The 15111-nt window shown below is 45.0% G+C and overlaps 1 protein-coding gene across 3 annotated transcripts in view; it reads left to right on the top strand.

The window, feature by feature from the left end:
• ZFHX3 (zinc finger homeobox 3) overlaps positions 1-15111 on the top strand; it is a 229590-nt gene that overhangs the window by 148849 nt on the left and 65630 nt on the right. The gene's annotated exons all lie outside the window — the stretch shown is intronic.

Consider the following 15111-nt stretch of genomic DNA (forward strand, 5'->3'; position numbering starts at 1 on the left):
TGTTAAGCCCCTGGCAGTTATAAACACTAAGTTCTGTGAGAGAGTATGAAAGAGTAGAAGAAATGACCCCTGCCTGTCATCCTTTTAGGGGATGTGACACACACACACATACACACACACACACACATGATTAACAGGGTTCAAGATGATCAATTGTAATTACCAGATAGTGGGGCAAGGCATTAAATATCCTGGGCTTTCGGAGGTGTGAGGAGTTCTTGAGTTGAATGGGGAAGCTCCAGGGAGCGGGCTCCTGTTCCTGGAAGGATGGATGGGTAGTAGCGGTGCAGTAAGATCCTAGTGGTGTTGAGGGAGTTTAAGAGTTCGGGCAGGGGTCAGTGAGCAGGCCTTTCGAGCTAGAGAAAGGATCTGCAGCAAGGGCCAACAATTGTGGCCTCATTTTCTGCCGTCATCTGTATCTAGCTTCCTCCATTTTTCCCTCCATCACACCAGACAAGTAGGATTGCAAGTGTGAATATCATAGATGTATTAAAAACAAATATATAAAAACTCCTGTCTTTCCCATAATACCCTAATCACATTCAGAGCCTAAAGGGAAATTTTCACATGTGTTGAACCCTGACTAAAAAAAAGACTAATAAACAGGAATAAAATATTGATTTCTGGGCTATTTGTGTTGAGGGGAACTGTCAGTGCTAGTGAGAGTTCCATTTTTATTTAACATTTTCATTAGTAACTTGGAAACAATAAATAGTAAATGAAATTTGCATACAATCTAAAATATTTATGCAGTAATGTGTATAATTGCAAATACTTAATAGAAAAATTATGTAATTGGACTAGAGATGTTAGGAATCTTACTGTATTTTATTTTCAATTGCACTTGTTTAAAAATTTTTTATTTTGATGTAATTCCCAACTTAAAGAAAAGTAATGTAAAGAGTAAAAAGAATTCTCATGTACCTTTAGCCAGATTCCCCAAATGTTGACATTTTACCGTATTTGCTTTATCAAGCTCTCTGTCACACACACACACACACTCTGCAAGTATATGTAGAATGCATAGATAGATAGATACACACATTGTTAGTACTTTTTGGAATCATTTCAGAGTAAATTTCAGACATGGTGCTGTTTGATCTCTAAGTATGTTAGTATTTTCTAAGAACAAGGATGTTGTCTTATAAAACCACAGAAAAAGCATCAAAATCAGAAAATTAACATTGATACAAAACTACAGGTTAGTTATTTTGTAGGCGAGTTCTTCAATTTGGGTTTGTCTGATGTTTCCTTGTGATTAGAATCAGACTATGCATTTTAGCAGAAATTCCAAAAAAATATTATTCTTCCTAGTGCATCATATCAGGAGGGACATGATATTGATTTGTCTATTTATTGATGGTGTCAACTTTGATCACTTAGTTATGGTAATAGTTAGTGGTTAGTTATGTTAGTCATGAGTTAGTAATTATGGTGCTTAGTTATCCATTGTAAAGTTACTATTTTCCCCTTTGTAATTAATGAGAGTCTAGTGAAGAGATACGTTTGGAATCTATTTAATAAGGAACTTTTAAATGGGATTATTTGGAAATATATTTGCTAATAAAAGAATGAGTAGGTAGAAATATTTGGCAAAAAGAAAGTAGTGTGGTCATTACAGTTGATTTTTAAAGCTTATGTATTATTTACCAGTTTCCAGATGATTAGGTAATTCAGCAGACCAGCATACTGAAAGAGTGGAAAGAATTTTTCAAAATGCCACTGGCCACTGATGGTGGAAATGAGTGAGGAATGGTGAACTTTGAAAATAGCCAAGTAAGTGATGATAGCATTAGAAAGAAGATCCAGCATTAGCTTGGCCAAAGCCTGAGTAGCAGGGTCTTAGGAATGTGAAGGTTGGAACTATAAGTCTTAACTCATTTCTAATTCTTTTATTGAAGGAAATCAAACACCTTTGGTTCTCATCGGTGTACTCTGTGTCAAGCATCCCTCTGGTTGTCGAAGGCTGTGGCTGGCCAGCCCCGGGTCAGTGCAGAGCGGGGTGGGTAGCTGTGTGCAGGAGTGCGGAAGGGAAGGTGAGGGCTCTGGATTTCAGCTTGCTGTTCAGTGTTTCTAGTTCCCTCCAGTCTCGCAGTACTTTTTTCATATAAGACTTAGGAAGAGGATTTGATTAGCTTTCCGTCTTCCTCTGCTCAAGCTAATAAAAATCCTAGATCCTTGTTCCCTTACATTTCCATCTTCCCTTTCTCTGAAGGGCACAGACAACAAGGCCGATCTTTGACCTGGGATGGCTCAGAAGGTACAACCCCATCTTCTCCTTCCACTCTTTACTCTGACTTGCTTCGGTGGAAATACAGCCTTCTGGTTTTTCTTCTTAGGTCAAATCATTGTCAGTTCTTTCTCCTGTCCATTCTTAGAATTCCCACCAAACCCCATTCTTCCCTTTCTTCCTTTCTGGAGGTAATTATTCCTCTTTCATCTTCAAGGTGTACATAGACTAGGGCCCAATCTCCAACTCCTTAAGTGAACAGAGCTCTACTGAGCCCCTGGTGAAGCGATGGAGATAGAGGAGCTGCATGTGGATGGGATGTGCCCTGTGCCCGAGGGAGCTCACTGTCTAACAAAAAAAGATTCCTAAAGAGACCATTGACCTAGACTCAGAAAACTGCCGATAAGCGGATGTATAAAGGGCATGGAGATGTTCTCCATGGCTAAAATATAAGAGTGTGAACGGGTGGAGAGGGCAGAAGTAAGATCTGAGTGAGAGCAGGAAGAACCATGTTCTCCATGAGAAGGGGAATTTGGGCTTTCCTCTTGGAGAACCGGGAACCAGGAGATGCTCATACCTGGCAGAGTCATGTGACCCCTCCCTGTTTTAGACAAACAATACTGGAAGATGGAAGGCTTTGAAGGTGAAGCTCATGTAAGATGAAAGATAAGGGAGGATCTGGGCTAGTGGAATAGGGGAGGTGGTGAGGGTGAGACACTTAGTGCTGTTTAGGTGGTTCCATCTGGGAGAAATGGGGAGAAAGCAGCTAAGGATGGTTGTCAGGTGTCTGGCTGGGTCCCTAGGTTGGTACTGATGCTCTAAGTGGGGGAGAGCAAGTCAAGAAGCAGGTATGGGTAAGAAAGGAGCATGGAAAGGATGTTATTGAAACCACACATTCTTCCCTCATCTCCCACTTTTCTAAATGGATATAATGCTTAATCTGTACCACAGAGTCTTACACATAATTATAATTATGTATTGTTTGTCTCATATTGTTCCAGAAAGATTTGACAGCCTTGTTTGGCTGATTATTTAATATCTGCTTACTGTTCATCCCTAAAATTGTAAACTTTTGTGGGGAGGGACGGTGTCTTATGCTACAAGTGTAGCACCTGGTCTAGGATCTGTCCTGTTGACAAGTAGCTCAGCTAATGCCATCCTTCCTCAGGTGCCATCTTGCAGAATTCCTGTGGGTCCTGTGGTGGCTCTGAGCATGCCCTGTCCCACACACATACTCTGGTAATCCCTGTTGTTATTGTTGGCTTCTTCTTGGCTCTACAAACATTCACCCCCTTTGATGATTAGTGCGAACTAGCCAGAAAAAAACCCCAAATGGGTTTGCATGTTGACCAGGAATATCATCAGAAGAGGAAAACTGCCACCTTGAGAAAAAAGTGTTTTGTCATGTACAATGTCACTTCTCTTTTGTTTCTGCAAAGACCATACTCTCCCTGGGTCCACAGCTTTTCACCTGGGCCAGAAATTTGACGGGATGTGATTGCGTGAGCAAAAACAGATGATCCAACCAAACTAAATGGATTACAGGTTTAAACCAACATCAACAATAAATGGGAGAAGAGTTGAACTACTCTACTCATTGGCTCCAGAGGGCACTAGCTCCTAGGATTAGGATGTTGCTCCTTGCGCCCTTCAGATTTGGGCATGTTTTGTCTTCTAAAAGGTACTTCATTTGTCTTTCCATACTGTGGATAGAAGGGGGACACACTTAGGAAACAGTACTTGTCTTCCTACTCAGGATGACACAGAACTCACCTCTCCGTCTGTTAAAGTGCACATTCCCGGTGTTCTGTTACCTGGAGATGCCCTTCTGGACTTTACCCTACCCTGCTTAACAAGTGCTGGTTTTTCTAAGTTTTGTGTAACTGCTCAGGCTTATCACATAATATGCTCCCCTGCCATCATTGGCTTCGTGGAATAGAATGAAGGATGCACTTCTCTCAGCAGGTCACAGAGGACAGGTTTCTGGTACATTTAGGCCTGGGGCTGAGGATGCCGACTGGATCATCTCAGGCTCCAGTAGTGAGACTTGACCCTGGACCCTCCAGGTCAGCTTTGCTCAGCCTGCAGCTGGGAAGCATCCACGTCAATGAGATGCATTCTTAGTGTATAAGCAACTCTCCCTCCAAAATAAGGAAAGCAGTACATACTATTATTTTTTAAATTGCAGTGTGTGTGTGAACAGTTGGGAAATCCCACAGCCCATAAGGATGAGACTTCACCCTCCCCAAAGATAATGACTATTCATATTTTGTAGAACTTCCTTCCAGAAAGACTGTAATTTAGGGAATTTGGATATTTATTGCTTATTCTGTCATTCCCAGGTTATTTTCTGACTTCAGGTAAAGCTGGGATTGCAGGCTGGTGGGTTTGTGCTCGTGTCAGTAATGGAGAGGGGGAGAAGTGGGGTGGGGATTGGCTTCCATGAGAAAATGTCACTCTTGTGCATTGAATGTGTTCAAGGAGGTGACATTGCTTTGAAGAACCTCTGGGGTCGAGCGAAAAGGCCTGCGAATGTCCTCAGACATTCTGCTGTGACCCAGCACCCATCTCATTTCCTTCTGCATCTCCTCACCTCTTTGGAACCTTCCTGTGGCTCTCTCCTTTTTTCACGCAGCGAACATTCGGGACTTTTGGATCAGACCTGGTTGTGAGAGCTTTTAAAAGGCATGTGGGAGTTTAGGTCCCAGCTTTTCTGAGCTGGCTGACTTTGTTCAAGTTACATAACCCAGAAATTCTTAACTTTTTCAGGTAATTTGATGAATAAAATGATCTTCACCTCAGAAAAATGCATTTATACCAAAAATTTTGCCTGTTTACTTCAGGGGCCCCCAACTGCACACCTCTAAATCATCAGTTCTTCTGTCTGTAAAAGGAGATGCTCATGCACATTTTGGGGTCCGTCTCATTAATTCTCATATGACCGTTAAGTGAAAGAAGATGCATAAAAGGATCATACTTAGCCTGACGTCAGGCACATGGCTGATGCACTTTCTTTCTGACCCTCACGCTCTTTCTATACTGAAACGGCTGTGCCTTGGCCTACAGTATGTTTGTCAGGGGAGAAAAGTTAAGTCTCATTTCACTTTTGGATCATTTGTTAGGATAGAGCCCTGCCAGATTTTCATTTTATCTGTCCACAATGATTTCTTTGTTTCTTTTTTCCCTCCCTCCACTTTGGGCATCTCATGGCCGGAAGCATCGAGTTAGATTTTTGGTTTGCAGCTCGGTACACCCATTTCCTTCCTGTGGGAGGGTCTGGTGTTGGTTGAGCTCAGAGAAGCCCTGGGTCTGCCTTTCCCACTTACGGCTGTCCTGGAGTTACACAGAATCTTCAAGGTGTCATGTCCTCCACCCTCAAGAGCAAGGGAAGCCCTGCTCCAGATTTATGCTTCAAACAAGCATGAGTGGCATCACCATGTCCTTGGCCTGCAGGGCACACAGTTCCACTGGAGAATGGAGATACTGGGCAGATACCGGGGCCTTGTCAGTGGTGGAACTAGGAAGAGCCAGCCCTGACAGGGGAAACACTTGTTTGTTATGGGTTGGAGATGACCCTGACCACAGTGGTGGCCTGCCTCCTTGGCCAGTTGTGAGGAATGGGAGGCCCCCTCCATCTCAGCGCAAAAAGACTGCCTGTCTTCCTGATTCCTGTACGCTACCCCATAGACTGGGTCTTGACTCCTGCCCTTGGATTGGCACATTGGCTGGGCACAAAGACTGAGTTCATTCTTGGTGCTCACTGGATAACAAGCCAAGCACTAGTGCTAACAAAGGGCTGTCACAGCCCTGGTGCCTGACGTGACCCAGCACGGAGCCACCTTCAAGGAGAAGGCTCATCTGGAACACTCAGCCTAACTCAGGACTGAGTGGGCTTGTTTGTAAAGTGAGAGCTCATCTGGATTACCAGGATGGGAGCTCAGAGAAATTCCTTTCCCATTGACGTCTTCCCCTTCCAGCCTATCTGGTCATTTGATTCTGGCTCTACCTGAGTAGATGGCAGTCACCTGTGAATACTTGGTGGCGGGACTCCTTCCAGTCACGGGTTCATTTCGAGAAGGTGGAAACTCTGTCTTAGGTTCTTATGCTAATGTTCCATCTTCTAGTTAAAATAGTTCATTAAAGTGGTTCAGCTGGCTGTCACTAGCCTGAGGATAGGAAGGAATGCAGAATCCACTTGTTAAATATTCTAGTGCCTAGACAGCTGTTTGCCTTACCTAATGCCTGCTCAGGCTCTCCCAGCTGGAAGTGCACTGACCCACATCTTCATTCACATCCTCCAGGATTCTCGGAGAGTCTGTCATTTTTCAGCCGACATCGTCATGACTCGTAATTGAACACCACTTCCATTGGATTGCCCGAGGATCCATCTTCAAAACTGTAACATCTGGATGTTTCCAAATAGCTTGCTGTGTGGATGATTGATGGCTTTCATTCTTGGTTCAGTTTCTGATTTAGGCCATAGTTGTTAGAACTGGAATTGGAAGTCCTAATGTGCACCATTAACGTGACATGGTTACATTGGTGGCCACTCAGGGAGGCCCAGGGGAACGTGGGCCATTTGAGAGGTCACCTGCTCTCTGCCAACATGATTTGGCACTTCACTCACAAGTTTATAGAAGGCTTTCAAAGCTTTATGTATGTGTCTTTCGATACAGGACAATCTGTTGCCAAGATATGATGCTTAAGCTATTGGAATGGCATGGGAATACTTTTGTATCTTCCCAAGATGGGGAGTGGATACCCCCTCAAAACTACATACAAATACCTGGCAGCACAATACTTTGAGCTGCTCCTCCATGATTGATGCAGTCTGTTTTCACATGTGCCTAATGTGTATTTAATGAAGCTTCCTCTGTGCCAGACATCTTCAAAGCCTTGGGGTCATGGTGGTGAACATGGGGTGGCAGGCTGAGGGCACCGCTGGTGCAAAGGCCCTGGGGCAAAAGGAAAGCCAGTGCAGCTGGTATGCCCCGGGGAGGGGAGAGGCAGGTGGCGTTGATCACTCGACCTGCCTTTGTAAGCAGGGTCCTGAGTCTGGGGTTTGAGGGCTATGGGAAACCCCTGGAGGAGGTTGAAAGTGGCCTGACAGGGTCAGACTTACCTGTAGGTTGCATAGTATACAATTTGTCACACATTCCTGTTCTCGTGGAGCTTACTATCTCAGGAAGTGGAAGACACTGAAAATTAGACAGAAAATAGTTACATCTCTTCTTGTGTGAAAGAAAATCATGTGGACTCTCATGTTCTTACATCTCAGTGGTTTCACTTTTTCAGAGAGGATTTTTCTCTGATGCATTCTTCCTGTCCTGGGCTTTGGTTTACGAGGCAGCACAGTTTCGAGGTTGTTTTGCTCTCATGAGACTGGAATTCTGAGGGTATAAGGAGTCATTGGTGTAATGAAATGTGTGTGTGAGCAGGGAAATAGTCTCTTTTCACAGACTTTGAGGACCACCACCTTGCATCTGGGGCTGCGGGGGTGCCCACGTGCCGAGCTTGCACTCCCCCACAGTTGGGGGCACCTGTCTGCATCTGAGTTGCTGTCTGTCCTTGTCCTGGGGGTTAGGTTCACTGTGCACTGTTACTAATGAGAGATTTCTGCCAAATGCGTAGAGGAGAGACCAAACGCCCCTAAAACTTTGCTGATATTGTTCTATAGCAAAGGGCCTTACATATGCAGAAGGGGGACCTGCTGTGTGACAGTCTACAACAAGACAGCTCTGTGGCTGTAGGGAACATTAGGCGACAGAGTGCTTCCAGAAGAGCGGTGTGCACATACACAGCACAGAGGAAGCGCGTGTCTGCTGGCGGGGTGGTGGGTTAGCAAGTCATTTCAATGCAAAAGGAAAGGTGCAGGAGAAGGGCATAAACTGACCAGCTACTGTTGGCTGGGTGAGAGTAGAAGATGAAGAAGATGGTAAAGTAGGGTTTGTAACATGGGAAAACCCTGAGAGGCTGTAAAGTCAACACTGTGCGCAAAAAAAAATTCATAGTTTTTGTTAGACAAGGGATGGATTTTTGAGAGATGTCAGAGGAGCAGCCCGGTTTTGGTAAAGATCTGGGAAGGAAGGAGATTGAGTTTACCGGGATCCTGCCCTGCATGTGACGGAGACCCACAGGGTGGCAGCTCCAAAGGTGACTTCAAAGTTTGTAAATTATCAAGGAGGCAGAGAGGGACACGTGTTTGACATTTGTTAAATGATAAGGGAAAGGGGAACTTAGCAAGTTTTTTATAGTTGTTAAATATGTGGATTTGCAACTTCCCACGGGAAAACAGAGACACTCAAAATGATGCCTGCTGAAACAGGAAAGGGGTCTCTGCGCCATCGCAGGCCCGCTTCTTCAGGGTGACGCGCTAGAACGGGCTCCACATTTTCCTCCCTGCTCTAAAAGAAAGTAGATTTTCTGGATGGGAATCTGAATCTAATCGGCAACGAGACCAGAATTATTTGTTTAAGTGTGAGAACTGAGAAGGGAGGACTGGGTCTGGAAAGAAAGGGAATGAAATGCTTCAGCTGCTGGAGAGCGTTGTTCTTCCCAGCCATGCGAGGAGTCACTAACATCCATCACTTTGGAGAGGCACGTAAATAAGGATTCTCCATCCCTTCAACAACATCCAAGCTACCGCCTTTAAAGTAAGCTGCTCTTCTCCTTGTTTTTGTTGTTATTTATCAGCCATTTCTGTACACCTGCCTCTGAGCCTCTCGTGGGCTGGGGGCCCAGCTTCTGTCAATAACACCATTGGAGTTGGGTCCTCCCTAGATAAACTCTACTGACTCTAGGAATATGAACACGGAGTGGCCAGACAGATGTGTTCTATGTCCCAAACCAGAGTGGCCATGACCAATCTGTTCCGTTTCATCTAACCAGCGTCCTGCCGCGATCTTGCTTAGCTGGGCATCTCTTTGTAAACTGAAGAATGGTGTCCATAAAATGTCTTCCTGCCCTGCCCTCTGCCCGTGTCCTAGTGAGGACAGTGAGCTCGAGCCTCTGGTTTCCTCTGTTGCAATGCATATGCAGTTAAAGCTATATTTTAAATTCCCTCTATATCTTCATTTCCCTCTATGGGAGACAGAAAAAGTTGGGCCTTGTAGATGGACCAACAGATTTCCAGAGATTTTTACCACAACTGTAAAGCGGAGGTTGGGGTGAGAAAGCCAGGGTGTTGATGAGGGTGGGATTTTGTGTCTTGCCCCCATGTAGCCTTGCTGAGATGATAATGGTTGTCATAGAAATCCACACCCACGGACAGCCCTTTGCCCCATTTCCACCCACAAAGAATGGAATCCAGAGCACTCTCCTGCCTTCTAGATGTGAAGAGAATGATTAAGTTGGTGAGAGGGGAAAATAAAGAGAATGGGCCCAACTGTTTATTTATCTGCACTGGATGTTTCTGGAGAGAGTAAGTCAGCATCATCTTTTTGGTGAAATGCCTTTCTGTGGATTGCTTAAAAAGAGAAAAACAACTTAAAGATGAAAGGTCTGTTCTCCTTTTGGAAACATGAAGTGATGTTGCCTAGTTGGAGGAGTTTAGTCAACAAGGGGAGGGCTTGAGGAGACACAGAAAGAAGCCAGCGGGGACAGGATGTGGAAGTAGTCTGGGAATGCCCCTCCGGTGGCCAGCCTAGCCTGTCTGCCAATCCGGTGGACTCAGGAGCTGAGTGTGAGAAGCAGGCAGAGGCTGAAGTTGAGCTCCGTGTAGCTTTCCAGATTAGCTTCCTGAAACTGCCCTGTTTGGATTGACCTGAAGCTGAACAGGAGGCCCAGCTAGCTGTCCAGCGGGGAAGCCAGCCCTGCTGTTGGGCAGGGACCGTGGCTGCCAGTGCCTCTGCCCTCTACCTTGCCCAGGTTGCGGCAGCTTGTGCCTAAGTGGGGCAGCATGTCCACATCTCTCCTTCCGTCTGCACAAATTGGAAACGACTAACCTTGCCATATTTAGTGCAGCGCTAACAGCCACTCGCCTCTAAGGGGTAATCATGCAGGCATAAATTCGGAAAGTTGCTAAGCTATGAGCAGTCTTATGAGCATTAAAAGTGTCCTCTTTGCCAGAAAGGTCATTCATAACTTGGCTACCCTGCTGATGTACAGTCAGTGATATTGATTGATTAATGTATAAAAGCACCAGATCCATTTGCTTCTATGAAAGAGAATAAAGTGCAGTCAACTCTCTCTCTATTTTCACCTCATCCTTTTGTTTGAAGGACATTTTTTTTCCCCTTCTTTTTGTTTTGCCGGCTAGGTTTAAGGGGGTTACAAAAAGCCAGTTTCTGCCAAGTAATGTGTTCACAAAGGGAACATTGATTCGCATCAGTGTCGCTTGAATTACCCTTAAAGGTTTGCCAAGGAGTTGCTCTTATATTAACCTTCTGTTCGCGAAGGAAGAAATAAATAAGTCATAAAGTCAAACTCGTTGCTTTGGATTTAGTTTGGGGCTTGATCTAAAGTAATTTCTTCCATGGATGATTGTGGTGAAAAGCATTGCCAAGAAAGCTCCTGGTTAGTTTTTGGGGTACGGAGCGGGGGCACCAAGGGGACTGAGCCCACCCCCTGCCGCCTGCGCCCTCCTGGGTACCAGATCATGGAACAGACGCTGAATTTACTTCCAGGGCAGAGATTAGTTCTGATTGGCTGCCTTGCATTCAGGCTGAGTTGCTGCGGTCCCCTTTCCTTGCTCTCTTAGGCAGCTCACACAATCAGGTGGTGGAAACAGCAAGAAAAACCTTCCTTTGTCTGGCAGCTGAAGGATTCTGGTGGGGAAGGCAACTTTGCTTTTCAGCTCCAGTGGAATGAATTTGTTATACAGTCTTCAGAATCATCCTTGAATTTCCCAGTTCTTTACAAACTTAGCAGGGCAGTAGCCTGAAGTTGGGGAAAAAGAACCCCTCTGCTTCTTTTAACCCCAAATTAAGTTATTTTAGTTGTTGTTTTTGTTAATTTTTCCATTATCCAAGTAGTTTGAAGAACTTCCCGTTCTTGGAAAACCAAAGCGGTGTTGGTGGTCTGTAAAACTAAAGCATATTGATTACCCTGTAATTTGGTGAGCCTTGGGTATTATATGGGATAGAGCTTTTTGCCAACTAATGTGCTCTGTCGCTAAGGTTTTCTTTCAGTGACTTGATTAGAAACACCTAGGAAGATAGCCCAGCACTAGGCACATATGAGGTCATCAGTCAGTATTAGCTGAATTCTTCAGCATTTGATATGGCCATTTTCGGGGTTGGAAGCAGTGTTTCAAGCAGGCTGGGAAGCAGGAGAATGTGGAATTATGAAACATAAGGCTGGGCTTAGCTCCTGAGGCATTGTAGTCTGCAGCATCTCCTGCAGGGGTCAGTGTGGAGTTCTTCGTATGGCTTCCCTGGATAATGGAGACTTTGGAGCCATGGAATGAAAACTGGTCAATCTGTCTGTCTGTTCTTATGAGCCAGGCTCCATTCACTTGGAGATATCTGCTTTACCAGGCCCAAGCTGTTCGTTCAACAGGGTCCAGGAGGAGGTGGCCACCTTCTTTCTCTCAAGGCTAGTAAGATGCTGGAAGAACCAATTTCACATTAGTTTGCAGCTCTCGGACATGCAGAGTGTTGATGGCTGAGAGCCACAGAGGACTTTTCTCTGTGCTTAGGAAGCATCGACATCTAAGTCTTCTGTGGAATCTGGGCCCTTGGACCCATGTGCACCTTCTCATCGTCCTGGACAGCTACTGCCCAAGTGGTGTAAAAGCGGCAGGTGGAGCAAGCGCATAGCTTTTGTCCCCTCCCAGAGGTTGTTTGGGAGTTTGGAGGTATCTAAGCTCCTGTAAATCCCTCCTGGTTAAAAGGGGCCTCTCAGCCAGCTGTCTGCACCTGGCTTGTGCTATGCTAGAGAAGCAGTTCTTGGGGGTATCAGAAGTCCCCTGTCACCCCCCCCTCCCCCCACGTTTTACATGACCCTTTGAATAATCTCTTCTGTTCAGCCACGAGTAGTAGAGTGTTTCTGATGGCTAATGGTCTGACCACAGCGCGGCTGCTCCTGTTAATCTCACTGGCTGCTTCTTCACTCTAGAACGTGGTTGGGAACCACAGACAGACAGAGACAGTGCCTGGCTTTATAGGTACGTGTACACTGTGTCATCATTTCCTTTCCCTTCATAACAGCCAGAGCTCTAAGTGCTCATTGCCAAGCTAACCCCAAGACACTGGTGAAGTGTTGGCCCATATGGGGAGCCAAACTAACTTTATGTAATTGTTTAATTAAAACCTTGGATTTCTAATTGCAGTCTAAACACTAAGCGCCTTTTGTTAATGAAAGGCAACCTCTGTGCTTGGTGTTCTTCTGCACAGCATTTCTTTTCCATTTTTTCCAACTTGAAAATCGACATTTAAGTTCCCACTGTGGGGAAGGTGGCAGGTGGTATTACTTGCCGTTGGGCGAGATGTTCCAGAATTCCTTTTGCCTGTCCTTGTCAGCATCTTAGCTCGGCTGCAGTGGCCTTTCTGATTTCATATTGCAGTGAATTGAGTTTGTGAGCCTCTTCACCTGCTGGAGTAGTCAGAGCCAGAGAAAACCCCCCAAATTTCTCTGGCATCAGCATTATTTACCATATTCCTGGTGCAAGAGTTGAAATAAATATATTGTAGTATTTGCTTTTTAAAGGGGAAACCTTCCCTTGATTTCCAGATGAATCTTGGCACCTTTTTTTCCTCCTCCTCCTCTGCTTGAAGTGATGGGAGCTGGCTCAGAGGATACACTGAGAATGAATCCATTTTCTCTGCTCTGTCTCTGCAGAATAAATTAGAATTTGCCTGATTTAATAAAATGGCTTCATCTCCCTGCCGTCCTTCCCATCTCCAGAGTATTCCTTCCATAGTGGCCTGCTCTTCTATAATGGATCTCAGCACCCTGTCTCCTTATTACGGGCTGGTGGTTTCCCATGGTATGCATTCCTCGTGCTCTCACTCGCACGCTGTTTTACACACGTGTGTAAACGCCACCTTTGGGTGATCCTGACAGCTGAGGTGCAGATATTTGTCACCAGATCTCATTTCTCCATTGTCAGGCGTGATGGTTGTAATTGATGTAGAGGTCAGTGCAGTTTGCCGTCCATCTGCCGTTAACCCCGCCTCCTGGAGTTGATGTGACCACAGTATGGAATATATTTTGAGGGGCAGGGAGAGAGGTGGAAGATGGGGAATTGCAGCATAAATCTTCTCACTCTGCTCCAGCCCTTTTCTCTGTTTAACTGGCACGTATTTATCTCTGTGTATGGGGGACTCCTTTGTATCTCCCCACTGCTCTCAGATGGACTGATGGGAGTGTATTGTTTGAATTTGGAGTGGTTTTCCCATTTGACCAGCCCCTCCCTTTAAATTTGTGTTTTAATTTCTATTTCCTAGGTTTATTTATTTTTTTTTCTTTTCCATTCTGACACTAATTATGCCAGCCACATTGGGGGCTCTCACTGCTGGGAGGTACCCAGCTAAGTGTTAAGAAGGGTTTTAAAAACAGGCTGAACTCTTTCTTAATGAGGCTCAATCGGGCTCTCCTCCGGGTGGTTTTGTTTTGCTGATCTGTCAGTTTTTCAAGGATTTAATTGCACTTTTTTCGTATTAGTCTTTGAAATTGGCCTATACAATCTTGCTAAAAAATAACGTTTCTTTAAAAAAAGGTAGTAGTTTTTCTTTTCCTCCTTTTTATTGTTGTTTTGGAATTTATTTTTCACTTTCACCCTCCAGAACCATCTTCTGCCAGTCACTGTTGGGAGCTAGCAATAGTGAAGAGCCGAGAATGGGAGTGGCAGGAGGGGGCCCATGGAGAGCCTGGCTCTCCAGGCCTCAGAGGCAGTGTCCCTGTTTCTTAGTCTTCCATCTTTGGGGCTTCAATAATGCAGCTCAGGTTCTGTCTCCTCTTCTGGGTTTGCTCTTGGCCAGGCGCAGGGAGAGGCTCTCGTGCACCGGCACTATTTCTTTAAGCACTGAAGTGACAGATTCCATCAAGTGGTACCAGGCCAGCTAACCAGCATCTTGAGTCCTCAACCATGGAAGATGAAGAAAAGAAAGAGTCCAAAAGACAGAAGGCAGAAGTTGCCAGGCAGGGGAGGGGGAGGAAGCCAGGCCATATCCTTTATGCTATTATCTTTATGGCATAGAAAAACATGGTTGAAGCAATCAGCATGAAATTCTTAATTGCTTCGCTTACTTCTGCTCTCCTCATGGGACAGATTGTGCAAATGCTGGAGCTGCCAGGACCCTCATGTTAGCACACTGTCCCTGCTGCACACACTATTTTTAACTAGTGCTTTGTTTTGCAAAGATGCACAAAGCTTTTTCTTTTTTTTTTCTTCCCAAGGATGCTAATAAACAGGAGAGGAATAAAGAGCTGCTCCAGCTAGCTACCCTGACAGCAGCTACACTTGATTAGGCTGTGCGCCTAGCTCTCTCCCCCTGCCGCCCTGCCTTCTGCTTCCTCTCTTTCGGTTTCTTGATTCCTTCCCATTTGGCACAAGTTTTGGCTTTTTAAAGAAAATTTTTTCTGAATTTCTCCTGTGAACGGACCAGCTTCCCTTTCCCCCTTACCACTCTTCTGCATCTGATTTGCATCCGTCTACTCCTCTCTCTTCTGATGTGTATCTTCCTCTTTGAGATTTCCAGTCCCCTCTCATGAGGATGTAAAAATCCAAGAACCAGATCTTGGAGATTTCAAAATAAAATAAAAGTAAACTCTGCTTAAAAAACACTTTAGCAGGAAAGCCAGGCTAATTGTAAATCAATGGGTCTTAAAATGCAGCATCGATCTCCAGTTAGAAGTTTGAAGGGGAAAGCAGTAATTACTGCACCAGAAGGTAGTTTTTCCTCTTAGTAAGTTCTGGGCAGAAAGAAGGCTCATTAGGG

Source organism: Equus quagga, chromosome 13 (assembly GCF_021613505.1).
Source record: "Equus quagga isolate Etosha38 chromosome 13, UCLA_HA_Equagga_1.0, whole genome shotgun sequence".
Classification (NCBI taxonomy): domain Eukaryota; kingdom Metazoa; phylum Chordata; class Mammalia; order Perissodactyla; family Equidae; genus Equus; species Equus quagga.